The sequence below is a fragment of the Akebia trifoliata genome, chromosome 5, assembly GCF_017979445.1.
Source record: "Akebia trifoliata isolate Shusen 1 chromosome 5, ASM1797944v1, whole genome shotgun sequence".
Classification (NCBI taxonomy): domain Eukaryota; kingdom Viridiplantae; phylum Streptophyta; class Magnoliopsida; order Ranunculales; family Lardizabalaceae; genus Akebia; species Akebia trifoliata.
This window is the reverse complement of record NC_141379.1, coordinates 9,602,979-9,608,334: the sequence shown is the minus strand read 5'-3', so window position 1 is coordinate 9,608,334 and position 5,356 is coordinate 9,602,979.

Here is a 5,356-nt window from a genome sequence, read left to right as displayed (position 1 = left end):
TTTGCTTCCATTGCGAAATTTGCTTGGTGATTTGACGATATGTGTGTTTGATGTCTCCTTAACACTAGTAATGGTATCTTCTTGAGATGTTTTTTATGATGGACCCAAGGTGAAACAAACAATACTTTGGGAGACCTTGGAGCAATTGCGACCTGATTCGAAAGATTAATGAGTTAAACCATTTGAAAAATTAGGTGAATTTTCCTAGGACTAAGGTCACTAACGAGTCTAGATACATCATTAATCAAACTTAGGCTTATCAAAATGATGAAATATACCAATTGAAAAAAAAAAGGGTTTTGCCCATTTTGTAAAATCAATTGATTGACTTGAAAAAATGAATCAAAGTTAAATGATGCACCAATTGAGTGATATTTTATTGTTGTTAAATGACTTGGCATTTACATGAGGAGTGTTGAACTCTGAACTCATAATCAGAAAAGAAGGACATCCCCTTCTTATTACAGACACTTTATGACTTGAAATAAGACTCTATATACTTGATCTTCTTTCCAAACATCTTCTTTTATTCCTTTTTTTTTATAGCTTTTTTTGGATTTGAAGTTAATTGGTTTTTTTTTTCAGGATCATCTTGATGACTTTTCAAGACTGAGGACAATTACACTTGATTTTCATTTTTTTACAAAACTCTCAAATAATAGACCGTGACAATTCATTAACAAAATATGCCAAGTCATTTCAATCTGATTTTTTATTAGTGCATTCATTAACCTGGTTAAGATTCACAAATTTTTCGGATTCAACTTGGATCGATCCACTTGATCAATTTGGTTGGAATGAAATAAATGAAATCAATTAGCCCAATTGGTTCGATATGGACTTTCGATCCACATACCTTATTGGGTTAATTGGTTTGAATTAGAATTGGTCTAATCTAATGGATGAAAGTGATTATCCACTTGGGTTGATTCCTTTGGTTAGCCTAACCCATTGGGTTCAAATGGTTCATGTCACGTATTCATTTAATTCAACAAGAATGGATTGGATTTAATTGTCTAGATGGGCTAATTGATTAGGTTTGAACTTGCCTGGTTCATAGATTAAAATTAACCGAACGGTTTCAATTGGTTTAGTACGGATCGGTTAAATCTATTAGCAACTAGTTTATCTGGTTTAGCTTGAATTGGAATATTTCATCAATTGGATTGGGTTGATTTAATTGGGTCGGATCGATATTACAAGTTAGGATTGATCGGTGTGGATCGGTCCGCCCATTTACCTGATGGTTGGATTGAAATAAGGCAACCTGGGAACACTCACGGTCAATTTGGGTCATGACCCATAAGGAAGTACTTAAACTCTAGGTTTGCTACGTGCAATGCAATTTCTCTAGCCATTCTTACCTAAGTACACATATGTACCTTTCGAGCATACTCAATCAGACAGTATGTGGTGACTTGGTTTGATATACCCTTTAGGTACAAAGCTAGGGTTATAGCTTTCGCAAATGGTTTAGCTTCCTACAAAGAGACTTATCACGTATTAGTAATCCGTTTGACATTCAAGACATGTGATTATGCGGCTTACGATAGAACAAAGGCTCAGGTAGTCCCAGCATGGGTGCATCGATATAGCTCACGGAGTCACCCGATCAAATGGTACTGATGCACTAGTTTTATATATCATATATGTAAGTGACTGGAATTGTGATTTTCATGAATGATGTCGCATCTCATGAGGAGACTGGGCCACGCACTAGTACCACGTTGTCTATAAGGGACATGTAAGCGTGCGATGCATCATAAATTAGACGTGCTAGTGGTGTGTGCAAATAGGGTGAGATGTGCTCGGGGCCTTTTTCGAATAAATGAGCTCATGAATCAGATCACATAACCAAAGTATGGATATCAAATAAATATTGATCATAAAATATAGAAATATCCATAACATCAAGATTAAAATCAAGACATGCACATCAAAGATATATAAATTAGGATCATGGCATAACAGACAAGCAATCAGTCAGGATAATGTAAAAGGAGAAAAACGATAATGAAAAATAATACTAATAATCGATTAACCATTGAGATGGACAGAAGAAAAATCAACATTTTTCTTTTTTACCAGGTAGACTTGTTGCATTTTTATTGCAAAAACGATCTCCCTTGCATTTTTATTTAAGTAAAATAATAATAATAATAATTACTTGACAAATTTAATAAGTTTTCAAATATTACTAAGGGTCATTTAGCTGACAATAGATTGTCACATTGGAAATCTAACATCGAGCATTCCACATTTCTTGGAAAAACTAAGAATCCAAAAAGGAAAAAAATGGCTTAGATCCAGCCTTTGAAATTGGATTGCTATCCAACTTCCAACTGGCACCCAACTCCCAAATTTAGAATTAAAATTTCCTAGAAAAAAAAAATTTCAAAAAAAAAAAAAAATCTTTTAAAATTCATTGAATTCATCATTTACAACCTGGTGGCTTTGGATCAATGTTTATAGGTGTCACATGGTGCACCCAATGACCTTTAGCAAGAATGAAATCTTACTAAACTAGTGAGCGTAGCGTTACCTATTTAATGGAGCAAAATGTTGCAATCTGGAAAATGTTTTTCTATTTTTATTTTTTATTATTGTTAAAAAAACTTGGGGTGGGATCCACGTCATTACATGTGATTAAATACCTATAATATTCATTCCAAGTAACAACAGATCTTATGTTGAGAGAATTGAAGATAAAAGGTATTTACCTAATGAACTGAGTCAGAGGATGCGGGTCCCAAGGTTTATTGTATAACAAACATACTTATATAGAAAAAAGTTTTTTTTTTTTTTTTCTTTTCTTTTCAAGCATGCAACAAATAGAACCAGGGTTTCTTTTAAGGAAATTTTGTGCTAAGCTGTTAAAGGAATAACAACTACCCAAATTAACATAGAAATATGTATGAAAATGTATTAATAGTTATGATTACACTCACAAAAGTTTATAATTTATATGTTTGAAAAATCCTTTACTGCACAAACTTCTCTGTTTTTCTCATATTGCAATTTTTCAATAGAAAAAGACTCAATTTTTCAACAAAGTTGTACTATTTGAAAGGTGAAGACGAGATTGCAGGAAAAGATCTAGAGAGAGATGTTAGTGATAATTTTTTGAAAAATTTGTTTTAATATTGTAAGGGATTTTCAATTAAAATTATAAAATTTTTGTGGGTTTTGCAGCAATTATTGGTAATTTGTTCCAACGCACCTCTTTGTTAATTAGGTGGTTTTTATTCATTTAACAACTTAGCACCTAATTTTGATAACAACAAATCCTAGCTCTTACAAATGAGTAGGTAAAACTTTTATTTTATTTATTTATTTATTTTTAATTTTTTGCAAGAAAACATGTACACGAATACCTCATACCTACTCACTCTATCCCCTCCCGGTTCTCTCTATGTCCCTACGTAGGCAACCCCCCTCCTTTTCTTTTTCTTTTTTATCGTTGCTACCACGCGCACACACAACACACACCTCTCCTTCCTTTTCTCTTGTGTTTTTTTTTTTTTTTTTGCCTTCATATACACGAATCTACTCCTTGTTTTACATATGATTTTTTTCTCTCACACTTTTTCATTGGTCGTCCTCCAAACAACCATCATTCTATCCTCATCTTCATTATTTTTTAAAAATTTTAAATTATTTTAGGTCACCAAAGGTGATCCTCGATTGGACTAAAGAAAAATCTTTTAAAAAGAAAATGCCCAAAAACTATAAAACCAATCAAACAATTCACAATTATGTCAAAAGAATAAAAATTAAAATAAAATAAAAAAACTAGGTCAATTTTGCAATGCACTAATATTTGAGATTTTTAAGTTTGTTCCTCAAATAATCCTCAGTGGAGTCACCACTGAAAACGCCCTCAATCTGTAAAATGTGGATCCGATTTTTTTTAAGAGTTGCCACCTAGTTTTATATTCTAGGAATTAAAAATGACTCTAAACAGATAAGAAATACAAAATTACAAAGATGTTATGGATGATGATCAAATTACAAAATTGGAAGGTGTTAGGCACCAACCCCATCCGGCGAAGGTTGATATTTACTATCCTTAAAGATTTACATTACAAAAAATGATCTAAATTTAGAATAAAGATAAGAAAAATTAACTTTTTTTATCTTAGTGATTGCGACGATTGGTTCCCTCAGAAATTGGTTGTGAGTATTTCTTTTGTGAATCTTCTCTTTGTTTCTAAATCTACTCCTGATCTTCGAGATAAGACTTTCTTCTATCTTCTCGATTTGTTTTTACTTCTAAATCTGTTCCCGATTTTCAAAATGAGACTTTTTTTTTTCGAGATCTGAATATTTTCCAACTTTTAAAATATTTTCTTAGGATTTTTTAGTATTTTTAGATTAAAAATTAGGACTTGGGGGTTAGGTATTGATTTGACACTTTCGATTTTAGATTTTAGAAAAGTTTTAGAGAGTTTTTGACCTCTATTTTTTAGGATTTCTCAAAACCTACGAGATTAGGTGATAGAATTCCCTTTTTAAAGTATTTTATTGATAAGATTAAGATTTAACTAGGTCTCTTTGAGATGGAGTTTATCTCTAACTAATCTTTTAAGTGATTTATATAAGATTTCAAGTGATTTTATTTGGATTTTGATTTTTTGACTTATGTATAATGAATTTTTTAAATTTTGGAGAACTCCTCATTTATTAAATTATTTTGAATTTTTTGAAACCCCCAGTGGAGGGTTCTTTATTAAATATTAGGTGAGCCCCACTTAAATAAATGAGCCGTCATTTTAAATTTGGTCGATAGGCTTAATTAATTGAATTTATTTATTCAAAAATTTTAATTTGATTTATTAGGATTTCACTTTACATTAATTAATATTTTAATTATTAGTTTTAAATTTTTGAATTTTAGAAATTGAAAATGATCGTTTTGCCCTCAAAGAGAACTTTAGTATTGGAATGTCCTTTTTTGACATTTTAAGATGTTTCAAATTTCATTTTTTGCAAGGAATTCAATGAGAATATGGTTTGTGTCATTTATTTATTTCTGGCGTTAAATGATCGTGGACCTCACAAGGAGTATTTTTAAAAAAATTTGTGAAATTAATGAAATAATTTATTTGATTTTAGTTTGTTGTTTTATGTGTTCGAATGAGTTTTCCTAAATGTAATGTAGCCTTTATGGTGTTCTAGCATCAGGACTATTTTGGTAATTTGATCATTTTTTAATTATTTTTCTTGTAAATCTTCTTATATTCTCAAAATGATGATTTCTATATTTTTGTGTCATATTTTCTTAACATAGTGTGATTTATAGGGTTTGTTTGCATGAAATATCTCATCTGAGATTTGGAAACATATGTAATAATAA